At 40.7% G+C, this 16,237-nt stretch overlaps 1 protein-coding gene across 1 annotated transcript in view; it reads left to right on the plus strand.

Moving 5' to 3' along the window:
- The window catches only part of PLCXD3 (phosphatidylinositol specific phospholipase C X domain containing 3), a 79,811-nt gene that overhangs the window by 49,423 nt on the left and 14,151 nt on the right, over window positions 1–16,237 (plus strand). The window lies entirely within an intron of this gene.

Raw genomic sequence — 16,237 nt, forward strand, 5'->3', positions numbered from 1 at the left:
TCAGGCTGGGGAGTCTCCCTCTTTCCTGAGTCTGAAGAGCAGTTCTCTGTACTAAAACACTGCTTTGTTGATGGATTTTACTCATAAAACCATGTTGTTAGGGAACTTTTCCCTCTGGTAAACATCTTCCTGAGTGTTCTTTAGAACATGAAGTAGGACAATCAGGAAGCTAACAGGTTGTTCTTAAAGCTTGTTCATCAATAAAATAGCCATCAAACCTCATTTTCTTCATCTTTGGCTTATAATGTGCTTTTTAGAAGCTGTTTGTAAAGCAAAGACTTGAAATAGATGCTGAAAATGTTTGACGGAGTTTTGAATATCCAGAGCCATTGAACTCTTTGTGTGCCTTTCCCAACAGCAAATCTTGAAATTGTAAGTACCTTCAAAAGCCAATAAGTAATTGGGCTGAAAAACCTGGAAGTGTTGTTTTGCCAGATTTTAACTGAGATTTTTCACATGATCCCCAAATGTGTACTTTTCTACATGAAAAGTTGTTTTCTTTTTTTGTATAATTCTTTTAGTCCTTATGAGAGAAATAGACCTTCAAAATAATCTCCAAAGCCAATATTTAGTCTTCCAAGTATGGCATCTCATTTTTAATGTTTATTTTAATACAAAAATAGACTGTAGGAAGAAACAGGTTTGAAATTTATGATAATGTTGATAGAAACTGAGCCTGTATTTTGAGTTAACTGCTCTAAAAGTAAACATCAAATATATTCAGAAGTGCTCCTCATTTTATGAAGATTCTGTTAAAAATAAATAGGCAAGCAATTAAAAGATGAAGTACAATTTACACAGTAGAATTTGCACAGTTGTCTTCAGTCTACCCTGCCTTAATGTTTCAGTAGCTTAAAAATATGTAATCCACACCAAAGGTAACAAGGCATACGTTCCAGCTGTGCTGTATTTGTCACTGTGAACCATCACTCAATAAAAATATTATTTTGTTCTTTTCAAAACAAATAGCCAGACCAAATCCCATCTTTGTGTCCAGGTAGATAACATATGTGCTTTTGTTGTCAGTTACTGCATAGGCTTATACATTATACTGTTTTCTCCTTTTTGAGAAATGCTGGTGAAGAGCCTTACATTAAGAATGTAGTTATCTTGCTTTTGGAAGCAGTTTTGTAACCATACTTGGATGGGGTTCTTCCCTCTCATTGAATTTTAAAAGTTCTGAATTCAAATGAATAAGGTTGAATTTTTCAAATAATTCTGGTGTGGGGTTTGTTGTCTGGTTTGGTTTGGGTTTTTTTCCTAAATTAAGTATTACATTTAAGAAATGTTCCTTTTGCATTTTGAATAAAACATATAGTAATTTCTTTTGTTTTGTTTCTCTACCTGCACAGAGGCCTTTTACATATTGACTTCCTTTTGAAAATAGGGCAAAGTGTAGATCGTCTCAGATGCAATGAAACATGCCAGGTTGTGATCTCTGAAGTTGTTTTTTAATAATGAAATTGTTTATGATTTGAAGAGCAGTGGCTGCCTTAGCGGGAGAGCATGGTTTCCCTCAGTCACAGCATCCATTGGATAGGGAATGTGTGAGCAGACTCCATACAGCAATCCCATCCGGACTCCATTCTGCTGTGTTGCAGCTTTCTTTGGGAAAGAACACAGTGAAATATTCTTCTTAGCCAAGATGGTTGGTTTAATGGCTTTTCATCATGATTGCCTGTGGTGGTGGAGGTCCATACTCACCCTGCAGTAGAGCAGCCTTCCAAGGTAATATATTTCAGAATGGGTAGAGATGTTATTCCTTAGCCTGTTCCCTAGAGCTCAGGTATGCAAGCTATGAGGCCCAAAATAACCTCAAATAAAAAAAAAAAACCCAAAAACCAAAACATTTTCATGCTCCTAAGACTCAATTCAGTGAAGATATATTAGGAGTTTTCTACTGATAATGTTTGCTCACAGGGTTTGCTGTCATAACAGGTAGTATTTTGTGGTATGGTAATTAGAAAGAAGGAGAAATTAAAAGTTTTGAAGCTTTCTGTCCTCCACAAATACGTGAGGGCAAAGCTATTTCTTGTAAGATCTTCCTAGGATCACAGTTCAGTGTAACAACACTTGGTAATACAGCTTTCACCTTCACTACTTGAATGAGGAGAATTGCTTGCATGTGTGCACATTATGTTTCTTGGATTTGATTAAAAACTTTGAGGACTATCAATGTGTTTCCAGGCTTAACATTCTGTCACACATGCAGTTTAGATGCCAAGAAATGCTCTTTGATTAGCAAACAATATATGCCAAATGAATTACATTTGCTGTGCTCATTGAATTAACTTCACAGTGAGGCAGCTGCCTTCAGTATATCTGAAAGGTGGTTGTGAGACACCCTTTTGATTAGTGTAGAGCTGTTCCTAATAATCTAGTTTGCTTTCTGATTTGCAGTGAAATTGCTAATTTTATCTATGACACTTGAGACAAGTGTGATACTCTCTTTGTTGTCTCTGTCGTTTATTAATGTCGCAGAAGAATAGATCTCCTTCAGAGGATGCAGAAATCCTGTGGTTCTTGTAAAGCTTTCAAAAAATAGAAAGTAAACACATACCCTGCCAATTGTCACTTGATTTCCAAATTAATCTCTAAGGATAATGTTCCCTGTGGCTCACATATGACTAAATCCTTGCCTACCCTGCTAAAGCTTCCTCCTTAGCAACCAAACCAAATTAAAAAAAAAAATGTCCTGCATATGAGAATAAAGCCTTTTGAAATGGAGGCAAAGCATCCAATTCACACTATTAACAGAAGGGGTGGTAAGTAGGCCACAGTAACTGTCAGGAGAAAATCCGTCTCTGGGTACAGTCATGAACTAAGGAGAGTCAGATTTAGCTAGGGTATGGATATTAGATGATTAGGTGGATATTGTGTGGAAAATGATTCCTGAAGTTGCAAGAAGTAGGATTTTTTGAGTCAGTTACTGATGGTGCCACACCTCCGTCAGCTGAATTTTTGAGTTTCTGTGTGACAGGAAGAGTGGGAATTGATCATATTTTAATCTGCATTCCATATTGACTGATGTCATTCTTAAACTATTTTATATGAAAAAGAAAAACAACAGAAATGGCAACTATTTTTTCCTAATTTTCTGCGTCCTTCCTGATTGTAACCTTGATGTCTCTCTCTGTTATAGTTTTGGAGGAGAGCAGCAGGCTCCAGTGAGCTGGTTCCAATTTTAGGACTTGAAGCTAATGTGTCAGCTCTTTAGCTGCTGAGAGGTGAGGGGAGCCTCAGTCCCTCACTAATGTGTGTGGTACAAGCATGCTTGACCACACATTTGCCTTGGGACGCAGCTGTCTTTTCCTTTTTTTCTTTTTCTTTTTTTTTTTTTTTTTTTGTTATTATTTCCTGACCACAGAAGGCACACAATGGCATTCTGGTATATTAGCAAGCTATTCAAAAGAACCAGACAAATCCTTAGTATTCCTGTTCTTCCTCAAACTATGCTTAATTACTTTTCCAGTCTTTCTACACAACAGGCAGTCACTGTGTTTTGCACACAGAACAGCACAGGGAGATTTCTTTGGAAGAACCTATCCACCACGTCTACAGGCCTGCACAATGAAACCCCCAATGGGCCGTGTATGTATAGTGGCATTTCATCACGGACCATCTGTCTGCATAAGAATTTCAGTATAGCATTCCCACAGGAAGGGCTCTGTAGTTGTGTCTGATGGCTCTGGTCCTGAACTTGGAACAGTATTAAACTGTCACAAAATACAGGAGCACAGGTTTTTAATGGCTTTGCTAAAAGTATCCTGTAGTGCCCACAGGCTACTACTGGATATAGCAGCCAAATCCCACAGGCTACTATACCCAGTAGGAACCTGTGGGATTTGGTGGAGGAAGAAGATTGGCGTGGTGATCACCACAGTGACATCTACAATCAGTGGCTTGGCTTCTGGGTGTGTGTTTGGGGTAGTTGTTCTGATGTTTTCTTGAGGCAGGTATCGGCGTCTCACAGTTTTTCCCTCTGCTTGGTGTGCTTGTGAGTTTTATAATGTTGGGCGTCAAAACACCTGCTTACAGTTACTGTGTGTGCTATGTGACTACTTGTAAATATACTTTATGTTTTCCTGTCATTGCACTCTGGGCACAGTGTGGCCCTGCACATACAGACAGCAGCAAGTACTTTTCATCACAAAAAAGGGAATGTTAATTCTCTCAGCTCTACTGCTGTAAGCTGTCTCTAACATCTACTTGTCTCAAAGATTTCACACTTCACTCTTTATGGCTGCTGTAGTGAAATTGCAAATGTCTCATTAAGTCGCTTGGGTTTTCTTTGATCTTTCTGCATTACTCAGATCACTAAGGAAACTCAAAAGCTAATAGATGCTAACAAGTGCTGACCCCAGGGAAAATGCATTTGCTAATGTTGGGCCTGGGTCTGTGTAGCTGCATCTTCCTCATTGTGAAGGAAATGGTTCCTTGATGGGTTGATCCTTCTGCTCTTCATTTATAAGGGACAAAATGAGCACAGAGGTTTACACAAACAACCTTTTCCAGATATATTCAGAAGCTGGTGTTCAAGTTGGTAATAATTTTGTGTAAAGCAAAGATGTTTCACACAAACACAAGCAAAAACAAACTCAGTAGATATGGCAATGTCCATGTCTCTGTGTTGTGTTAGCTCTTGCATGCTGCAAACCACTGCTGCAAACCATGCTAGTCTACTTATAGGGCTTTATGAGTAGATCTATATGCACATCCTTGTCACAGTTTAAGCAGAGAACTGGACAGTTCTGCATGACCTAACATGCTCATTGTATGTTTGTATCAAACTTCCAAAAAAAACCTTTCCATTTTTAACCTTTTGTTGCTGCTCCACGGTCCTAGAGGGGTCGGATGTGAATAGAAATGTCAAAACAAAATCCTGTCAGCCTGTAAAACCATGTTGAACACACTGTATCATTTTTGATTGGTTTGAGCAATTCTCAACAGCCTCTAAAACCTTAGAGGGCTTTCAAATGCAATCTGGAGAGAATGCATCCACACTGTCCCTGGAGAAGTCACCTGCATATGCCCAGCTTCTGCAGTGGGTATCTCCACTTGGCTGGTAGGAAAGATTTAAGACAGGAAGGGGTGTTAAAGGAGTGTTAGAGACAGAAACCCCCTAAATCCATTTTCAGGAGATACACCAAGCCTGCAATTAATTTAGTTACACGTTTCCCTGTGCTTACAAACAACCTTTGTGGGCTGAGTGAGCAGTTGGCCATGCAGGCTACGGCCAGAGATGTGTTGGATAAAGCCTGCAGAGGAAGCAGTAGGGATTCTGGCACACTGCTGCCACAATTGTACAAAGAGATCACTGCAACAGGGGGGCTGGAAATAGTGAAATCAGGCAGGCCAAATGTCTTGTTGATGTACCACCTTCTGTATAATGCAGAATTTGCATAAGCTGTGAAAATGCCCATGCTTTTCTTCTGTTAAAGCAGAGATGATACGGTCTTTTCCCTAGGAATTTGGTAATGTCTGTGGATTGCAATGCAATTTTTTCTTAAGGAGCCACTGTCACTGTGAAAGATGCTGGTTTCATGAATACAAATCCTTCAAATATCCAGCCTTCTTTTATTGATCTTTTCTTTACCAATTTACTTTTAGGCAAATTTTTAGTAATAATATTTTTCTCCAGGAATGATTTTTTTTTTTTTTTTGGAGGGGAGGAGTGAGCTAGGTCTAATACACAAAATTGATGTAGTCAAAGTTTATAAAGTTTATAATAAGAATTTAACTGTAATTGTAATGATATAATTGCATGTATTGTCCTGGGTTGTACAGTTGCCCTAGAGAGCTCAGCCTGTTATATTAAAATGTCTTCCAGTATTTATTTCAGACACTAAGAAAAATAATAAAAGACATATCTATAAGATGCTGAATGATCATACAGTGAGATTTGACCTTTGGCAATATTTTAATACTGTAGCTGTTGATCTGAGGGTTTTTGTAGCTAAGCAACTGTCATCCAGAATGTATTATATCATAAAAGAGTATTAAGATATGAAGGAGACTAAGTAGTTAGAGTGAAATAGGAGCCATGGTGAGATGCAGGCACCTTCCTATTGAACATTCTTGTTTCCAGAGGTACAGCACAAAGGATGAACCTTACCATGATTTGTTCCATGGTGGGGTATTAAAACCTGCACCCTGCACTCTCAGTTCTGTGAGCAGACGCTGACGTGTAGTAAATCAAGTATGAAATGTGATCTTGAGTAATGGACACATTAATTTTGCTGCTGAACAGCAAAGAGGGACTGCCATGGATATTTATTCTCTTCTTACTTGGATTTAGAATCAAAGACTCAAAAAGCTTGGAAGAGATCTCAAACATCGAGTCCAGCCTTTGACCGAATACCATCGTGCCAAGTAAACTGTACCATAAAGTGCCATGTCCAGTAGTTTCCTGGACACTTCCAGGGATGGTGATTCCAGCACCCCTTTGGGCAGCCAGTTCCAATCCCTAAGCACCCTATCAGTGAAGATGTTCTTCCTGAACCTCCTGATGTCCAACCCGAACCGCCTCTGGTGCACCTTGGGGCCATTTCCTCATGTCCTGTCACTGGTTGCCTGGTAGAGCAGGTCAACTCCACCATGTTGCAACCTGTACAGCTTTGTAGAGAGCAAAAAAGTTGCCTGCTGAGCCTCTTTTTCTGCAGGCAAAACAACCCCACTCACTCAGCCACTCCTCACTTGACTTAGTCTCTAGACCCTTTCTCAGCTCTGACTCAGTCCAGCATCTCCATGTATTTTTTCGAGTGAGGGGCCCAAAGCTAGGCACAGGATTTGAGATGCAGCCTCAGCAGTGCCCAGCACAGGGGGACAATCCCTGCCCTGGCCCTGCTGGCCACAGCATTGCTGATCCAGGCCAGGATGCCATTGGCCTTCTTGGCCACCTGGGCACAGCCTGGCTCATGTTCAGCTGCTCTCACCAGCACCCCCAGGTCCTTCCCAGCCACTCTGCCCCAGCCTGTGGCACTGCCTGGGGCTGTTGTGACTCAAGGGCAGCACTCAGGACCCAGCACTGGGCCTTGTTGAACCTCACTCCATTGGCCTCCTCTGTTAAAGGAGCACTGTTGTCACATCCTTTCCTTAGCCTCTTTCTTCACCTCTCTTCTGCTCTTTTTAATTAGATTTGCTTTTTTCCTCTAAACTATTGCAAGCAGTCACCCCAGCAAGCTTAATTTCTACTTCAGCCACATGTGAGATGCTGGTTAGGGTTTGGGTAATTAGGGTGAAAATATAAGCCTGAAGCCAGAATGTTGCCGGCTTTTAAAGATGGTAAAGATTTAGGAAAGGATGTTTCATACCCAGAGATGCTGTTTCAGACTGTTGTCAGGTGCCGGGCAGGTGGTCCTGAATCTCATTGCTGGAATGCCATCAAGGTGCTTGTGTGTTGTGCAAGACTGGTGCTGTTTCCATGAATAGTAAGAGCACATGGCACGGGGAGTGTCTGTGCCCAGTTTGTTAAGTGTCCTTCTGCTAGAGGTAAAGGATAGGACTCAGCTGAGAGATGTCAGCAAGGTCCCTGCAGTGGCACTGCAAACAAGAGCAGTGCCTTGCCTCTTGCCCTGTTTTCACACCAGGCACAATGAGTTCTGAGCCTGTTGCTAATTGCAGCTCAGAACATTTGGCTGATAATGATCTTTCTTGCCTAGTGGTATTTGCTGCTGGCTTCCTCTCTCCATCAGACGGCGTTTCACTGCTGTTAGTGTCTGGCTGTGCTGGAACAGGAGAGACGTAAATCCAGATGAATGGTTTTCTCTTGGTGGAAAGCACCCTCATTTAAGCTCAGTAGTCTGAGGAACATTTGTGGAAGTATTAATCCATATGATGAACACCTGGTTTTGTTTTTGTTTGTTTTGTTTTTTCTTCTAAGCTATTTCTCATAAGAAATAAAAGTGGACTGTTTTGAAAAATACTTTTCAGCTCTGGAAGGACATTGTTTTTCCTTCAGTAACTGCAAGTATAAGTATCCAAAAGAGAGCTACAAAGATGCTGAAGAGTCCAGAGGAGATACTGTATGAAGAGAGGCTGAGTTCACTTGGCTTGTTCAGCCTGAAGGAGTCTCAGAAGAGACCTCATAGCATACTGGAGCTTCATCACAAGTGGAAATGGAGAAGCAGGCCCCAGTCTCTTCTCTCTGTTCACCAGTGACAGGACCATGTGAATGGCATGAGGCTGTGTCAGGGAAGGTTTAGGTTAGATATCAGGACAAGGTTCTTTACCTGGAGGGTGGTCAGGCACTGGAACAGCTCCTTAGGGCATTGGTCACAGCACCAAATGTGACAGAGTCCAGAAAAAGTTTGGGCAATACTCTCAGGCACATGGTGTGACTCTTGGGGTTGTCTTGTGCAGGCCAGTTGGATTTTGATGATTCTTGTGGGCTCCTTCCAAGTCAAGATATTCTATGATTCTATGAAATAATGCATTGGATGGACTGACACCCAGGGTCAGTTACTGTAATTTCTTCTCAGTAACTTTCTGTATTCCTCTGCTGCTGACAGCCAGCACTGACCGTACCTGCTGCCCAGCTCTTCTGAGAAGAGAGGGTGCATCTCTGGAGATACATTCACATCTGCTTGTTGAAGTGGTGTGTGTTTTTCTCCAGACCATGCTTTGTGAACTCGTATTGTCTCATAAGTAATGTCTCTGTTGACACAGGTTACGCCAGTGCACTGGGTGACAGTGACAGAGGTTGTGCAGATCTACCCCACTCTGTGCTGAGGCAGAGCTGTGCAAGGTCTGTCTGCTGGTCTTTGATGCAAGGCAATTGCTTAGGCAAGACTGACCACTGTTAGCCTCTGGTGTGAGAGATTTACTGGAGGAAGAGGAGTGCAGCATCTCTGTGATGAATGTGCAGCCTGGTCTGCATTCCATGAGACGAGCGTGAGCTGCTGCAGGACTCTCAGGCACCATGTATGGCTGAGGTGGCAGGTCTGCTTTTTCTAGTGCTGATGAAGCATCATGGCTCAATGCTATGATAATGGAGAAGGGAATGACTTCTCTTGGTAGCCTTTCTTCCCAGATATCTCGAGTGAATTGGCATTAAAGCAGGGAGAAAAACCACTATAAGAGGGAGATAGATCTGTGTTCTTTTCAGTCCTGAGGGAGTTGGCTGTTGGAGCTGCCAAGCTGCTGTCCATGGTGTTTGAAAATTCATGGCTGTCAGGGGAAGTCCCAAGTAATTGGAAAAAGGAAAATGTTGTGCCCATTTTTAAGAAGGGTAGAAGGGAGAACCCTGGGAACTCTGACCTGTCAGCCTCCTGTCTGTGCCAGGGAATATGATGAAAGAGTTCCTCATGGAAGTTACAGTAAGTCACTGGGAGGACAGGGAGGTGATTCAAGACAGCTATCACAGCTTCACTGAGGGCAAGTATTGCCTGGCCAGCCTGCTAGGCTTCTATGATGGAATGACCAAAACAGTGGGCAGGGGATGTCATCTGTGTGGGCTTGTGTAAAACCTTTGACATGGTTCCCCACAACATCTTTCTCTCTAAATCAGAGATGGATTTGATGAGTAGACTTTGGTGAATGAGGAATGGCTTGGATAGATATCCAGAGTATAGTTGTTAACAGCTCAGTGTCCTCCTGATGGACATCAGTGGCAAGCTGTGTCCCTCAGATGACTTTTAAGCATCCATTTTAACCCAAACAGTTCAGTTATTCCATGACCTCTTTACTGAAGTGTTTCTCAACCAAGTACCTCTCTTTTCTTCTCTCCATGGGGATTTTACTTTATTGCTGATGCATCCTCTGTAGTCCCTTGGTAAATTTTTACAAGATACATAATGTATTTTTAAGTCTACCTTTCCCTGTGGTTGGTAACCATGGTTCATTGCTGTGGAGTTCTCGTTAAATAAAATATGAGATCAATTCAAAAGTTATCAGTATTACTGGAAACATGAGACTTCTCACAATGTCTGCCTATTTTTAGTGCTGATCAGAACCAGTAAGACTGCTCCAAGTCAACAAATAATTTTTGTTTTTAAAGCTAATTTGAGATCGCATCAGTGGTATATTGTTTAATATTTCATTTCCTTTGTTAAGAGTTTGGTCTACAGTTGTTAGTTTTTTAGATGTGACATCAAGTGCATGTTTCTGTGACTTTTTTCAACCCAAAGATTACAAAGCCATTTTTTCTTTTTCCCATCCATGCCACTTTTTATTGACAACTACTGATATTTTAAAGTCTACTCTTTTTTCTTTTTTTTCCCCCAAGAATGTTCCTTTCAGTGTTTTTCCCCAGGGAAAAGCCTATTTTAGAAAAATACGTCAAAATATTTCGATTTTCACTCCTATTAGTTCTTTCTTGTATTTAGATTTATGTTACACTCTTAATTGCAATATTTAATGCTGTTTCTATATTTACAGCTTTTCATTTTTTTATTCAGAAATAGGTCTTGGACGTTATTTTGTAGAAAGGCCAAAATTTTTGTTTTGCTTTCTAATATGAAACAAAATCACATTTTGAAATGCTGGAGTTTCACGGAACAGCAGTTCTTGGTTTCAGAATCTTGGTTTCACATCTCTTTAGTACCACAGTGGATGTCTAGCCCTAAAGCATCCAGCCTTTGCCTGCCCCTTGGTATCACAGTTGATCAAGTGACAGTCTTTATGTCCCATTCTCCTCCATATCCATTTAAATTTTGCTCATGACTATTAGAACTTACAGTTTTATCTGCTGTCTAGAAGGTGAATACCATGAGCCCAGCAAAGCAGCAGTACTATTCACAATATTAATTAACATGGTGTGCACAATCATAAAGTGTAGAAGGATGTAATTCTTCAGGGAGACTCTATTGTTTAAGTAATACTATGGCACAGTACAGGATGCTTTACTGTTTTGTGGGAGAAATAAATCAGAATCTGTCCTTAATTTTTCTCTGAGAAAGTTCAACTGCTTTATTTTGGATGGAAGTTAAATTATCCAACTGCTTTATTTTGGATAGACGTTAAATGACCCAACTGCCTTCTCTAAAATCTAAGATTATTTGAACTCAAGGCAGACAGCATATTGGCAGATGTAGTCTAGAGGTAGTGATTCAGGACTATGCAATGTGGAAGAGTCTGACTTAGCTTTTTGACTGACTGCAGTCTGTCATGTTATGATGCCATTGATGGTAACATCTCGACTTTTCAAGACTGGTTGCTATAAGTTTGAGTTAAAAGAAAAGATGAGTATTATTGTTTGATTACAAAATATGCCAGTAATGAATGTTAGAAAGGGTTGCTCAGAGGTCAGCAGAACTATCTAAGAGAATGAAAGAAGCAGATATTATTTCCTCCAGTGCCTCCCCAAAGCCTTCTCTTCTCTAGGCAGAATAGCCCCACCTCTCTCATACTGATCATACTAATCATCTTTGTGGCCTCCTCTGGATCCACTCCAACAAGTACATGTCTTTCCTGTGCTGAGGACCTGAGAGCTGGACACAGTGCTCCAGGTGAGGTCTCATGGGGGCAGAGGGCCATAATTACCTCCCTTGACCTGTTTGTCATCCCTGGGATGGCCTGGTGCAGCTGGAAAATAATACACAATGCAGCTGGTAAAGTGTAAAGTAGTGTATTGTCAACTGAAATGGAGTTTGGAAATCAGAAATTAAGTTGGACTTGTTAGAAGTACCACACTGTAGAAATGGTAGCTTTCCTCAAAAACCCTGGTTGTCTTTAATTTTGCCAGTAAGGACCTTGAATTCTGCAGTAAATAAGGGAGTTTGCTGCTAACGCAAAGCAAGAGTCTGTCATTGTAACTGAGGAAAGCTGAGGGGTAACATATAGCAAGACCTGGATGCCTGCAGGAGAAGTGAGATGAAATTCAGTGGTATAAAATGTAATGTCATGATGATGGGAGCATGCTCTGTAAAAGCAGGATCTCATCAGCTGGGATTGCCAGGCAAGGTAGCTGCTGTAGTGTCACCCGTGGTTGGCTAAATCTTAGCCCTTGATGGAAACTGTGTAGAAGAAAGGGTGGTACCCTCATGTTATGCACCTAGACATTTACAGCATGCACAGAAAGATGCTGACACTACCATCTGAGGTATGATGGGATATCTTTTTGAATGTTCAATGCAACTTTGGTCATCCTTGTTCTGAGTAGATAGTACTGGCACAGCTGCAGAGAGGGACTACCAACTAGGATGAACAGGGAGTGAATTGCTGAAGACATCAAGAAAGCTTGTCTTGTTTATCCTGGCACAGTGAATCCTGAGAGATTCTGTGATTACCTACTCGCTGTAAATATCACAGGAATAAATACTAGTGAGGGAAAACAGTTTAGGCTAAGGGCCAGCATTCTTAGAAGAGCAACACTGACTAAATAAATTTAAGCTGGAAGTGAGAGAAGGGCTCCCTACAGTGAAGTTTTCCAGCTGGAAAAGTGGGAGTGAGAAAACTGACTGCTTTTAAGATGAGCTTCATCAACTTTTGAAAAAGGAACAGAAATCACTAGTTAGCAAGTTCCTCCCAGACACCATTCTACAAGAGAATGTTGTGGCTGCTAACCTGCCTTACCATGGTACTTACTGGAGATGGGAGAACATCACTCACTGTGCTCTGCTCCCCACTGGCCTGCTTGTGGGAGCCCTGGGGGAACGCTGGTCTTGAGACATGGGATGGGGACTCCCACGTGGGGGTGGGGAAAGAGGTGCTCTTGCAGTATTCATTCATGACCCCACTGATTATTGAGAAGTCAGGAAAGTCTGTGTTAGGGGCACAGTTCCCACCTCAGCAGAAAGATAACCTGGTGAGCCTGTCTCCACCAGCTGTATCCAGGACAAACATTTCTCACTGTAAAAGAGAAGTGACTATTTTGTAATATCTCCTGGGTACTATATTTTAGATAATTATAATTGGCATAGTAAAGGGTTTATGATATGAATGCTTTGGGCTTGTTAATTCTAGGTTGTGAGGAAAGTTAAGTAGAAAGAATGAGGAATAGCTCTGGGAAGGCTGCTCCTGGTAAATGATTCACAGCAATGCCCAGGATGCTGTTTAGGAGGATAGTGCCTCTGGGATCCAGCTGATTAACAAAGATGGTTTAGCTGTGGGAGTCCAGAGCTAGAAGCCAGAAGATGTGTAAATTATAATAAGCAGCTTGATCCTTTCTGTGGTGAGGTGAAGCAGGTTTTGTGGAGGAGTTAATAGGTGTGTGCCTGTGGTCCAGGCACCAGGCTGGCAGAAGAAGTGATGCCTCAGGTGTAGAGAAGTACAGCAGAGAGGAGTTTGTGGGCTAAATTAAATGTACTGGGAAAAAAGAATTGTGAATGTTGTTAATTCTATTTGTGAAATGGGAACAAACTTGAAGACTAGTTGTATATGAGAAAAATATGTAAGAAAACATTTACATGTGATGTTTTCAACCCTAGTGTTTTAGAAATATTGAAATGTTTTGACAATTTTAAGAGACCAAAGAGTGAGAAAAGAATGTTTAATTGGCTGTGCTGAACATGAGCTACACATTTAATATATTTTTAATTAACTGAAAAACTGTGTGTTCCTATGTCATTTTGTTTCCACCATCTAATTTTCTGACTTGTTTTAATCACAACATCATTCAAATCAGAGCTGTAATTATGCCAATTTCCGTTACTTGGATGTGCTGCCTGAAACCCTTACTATATTCTTTGCTTCTTGCTGTCCAAAGCACTAGGGATGAAAAACTACTATTTCCCTTCTTTGGAGGCAATTCTTTCTCTTATAATTTGCCCTTTCAACTTTATTAGGTGTATTGCTTCATCATAATCTGTTTACTGAATGTTTCATGAACAAAGCACATTTTCACCTTTATTCTAAACAGTAAGAAAGTATTAAACTCCTGGGAACCATAAGATGCATCTTTTTACTGTAACTTTCTCTTATTTGAATATAGTTATTTTCCTTGCATTTTTCAACTTTGCCTTCCAAATGAATTATTCTCCATATGTCTTTCTGAATAACATATTGTGGAATATACTGAATAAGATACTATGGCAAACAGCTGCAGATTTTTCATTTTTGGTTGTCTCTGTATTCAATAGCAAAGAATTAAAATATTGGTGAGATTCACTTTCATTTAAGGTATCTGCAGGAAGAAACAGTTTTTCAGGCTACACCATTAGTCTGAAAAAAGGGCATGTTTTATCTATTTACTTAAGTAATTTAGATTTGTTGTAGCAACAATGTCAGTGGAAACTGAAATGATGTGTGAAATTCTGTTACAAGTCGTACAGCAGAGAAATAGTGCTGGCAGCCAGTTTCTTACTAAACCTTGCCCTCCACCTAACAGCTCTGCTTTCTCTGCTAATGTTACATACCTTTTTACTAACTTTTCCTGTTACTCAAAAGGGTGGGATTTTCATAATCACTCTGCTAATTCATCTGTGTTTCAGGTTCCGGGCAGGGCTAAATGCTTGTAAAAATCACTTCTTCTACATTGATGTGGTAGATTTTCTTTCATTGTTCTCCACATTAAATTTCAAAGTATTTCCTCCATGCACTACCTTCTACTTTTTTTTTTTCATCTCTAAATCTCTGTCTTCTTTCTTGATCATTCAAATTTCACATTTTCAAGAATGTGAGTTTTGTAAAAAGGAGATGAGCCAGCAGTAGCAAGTGAAACTCCAGAATGGGGGGTAGCTGAACAGTTCTATGCCTCGAATACCCAAATAAGTTACTCAGCAGGACAGCTCATTGAGAGATCCCAGATAACACACAGTGGCAGCTCCTGGAGAAAACAAAACCCTTGGCAGAGTCTGGTGGAGGAAGCTTTGGCTGTGAATGGCTACAACACACATCTGTTGTCAAAGGAGTTCCAGCTCTGCTGTCAGATTCTAACACCTGACTTGGATGCTTTAATGCAGTGATTCAAGTGTAATAGGTGTATGAATAAATCATATCTCTTTTTTTAAAGAACTAAAAAATGGGGGAGGAAAAAAAACCCAAACCTGTAGCTGTTCTTTTGATTGGTGACAGATATTTTCTTCTGTAAAGCAGAGATTTTCTGTTTCACAGAGAGTGGAATAAGTTCCAATTCCAGTTTCCATATTCCAGGCATATTGTAATTTATGTGAATTTTTTAATGTTTCTTGAACACTCAGATTTCTATGTGGAACTGGGAGCAAGACCAGCTGTCTCACACAGATAAAATATGCCTCATCCAGGCACCTGTGGTAATGAGTGTTCAAGCTTTGTGTTTGGGCTACAAGAGGTTAAAAGGGCTAATGGCTGAACACTGCTCTGACCTCCCTGATCACCGCTCTGTGATCTCCAAGAGATAACTGATTAACATAGAATCACATAATGGTTGTATTGTAAGAAACCTTTTAAAGGTCATCCTATGCCAGCCCCTTCCATGTGCAGGGACTTTAAGCTTCATGAGGTTTGCACAGACCTGCCTCTCAAGCCTGTCAAGGTCCCCCTGGATGCCATCCCTTCCCTCCCGTGTGTTGATTGCTGTTGATTGCCCCACACAGCTCAGTTTCATCAGCAAACTTGCTGAGGGAATCCTCAGTCCCACTGTCCATGTAACCAGCAAAGATGTTAAACAGCACCAGTCCCAATACCACCCCTTGGGGAGCACCACTTGACACAGCTTTCCACCTGGACATTAAGCCACTAACTACAGCTCTTTAAGTGTGGCTGTCCAGCCAATTCCTTGTCCACCAAGTGATCTATGACCAAATCTATGTCTCTTCAATTTAGACGCAAGGATATCATGACCATGTCAAATGCTTTGCACAGCTCCAGGTTAGAGAAGCAGTTGATGAGATTGTCTAATTTGATCTGCTGAATCACTGAGAAAAACCAGCCTTTGAACAGAGACATCCTCATAGCAAGTAGTACTTTTCCTTTAAAACCTTTGGCTATTGTGTATTTTCCATTCAAGGGTAACTACAGGTTTTACAAGCCTTTTTCAGTCATAATGTAAAAGTTAAACACCATGGTTTGTATGGCAGCAGCTCAAACTTTTAGCTCTGTCTTTGCCACTTCAGTTCCCTACTGCATTAACCAAGAGAGTAGCCAAAATACTAGAGTTGTCTCCTTAAAGACAGCTCTTATATTACAGTGTCCAATGAGTCTTTTTCCTCCTGCCTGTATTCCTAATGCTATTAGTTAGTGCTCCAGATGCAATGGGTAAAAACAGGGAAAAAGGGAAAAATGGGATGTTGAACATTAATTATCTCCAGAAACCACCATTTGCTGCTATTAAATATCCCATTACATTTTTGTACAAGATGTAGGTTTAACAAATTGATTT

This window comes from Agelaius tricolor, unplaced genomic scaffold (assembly GCF_023055355.1).
Source record: "Agelaius tricolor isolate 1412-34295 unplaced genomic scaffold, bAgeTri1.0.p SCAF_4, whole genome shotgun sequence".
Lineage (NCBI taxonomy): Eukaryota > Metazoa > Chordata > Aves > Passeriformes > Icteridae > Agelaius > Agelaius tricolor.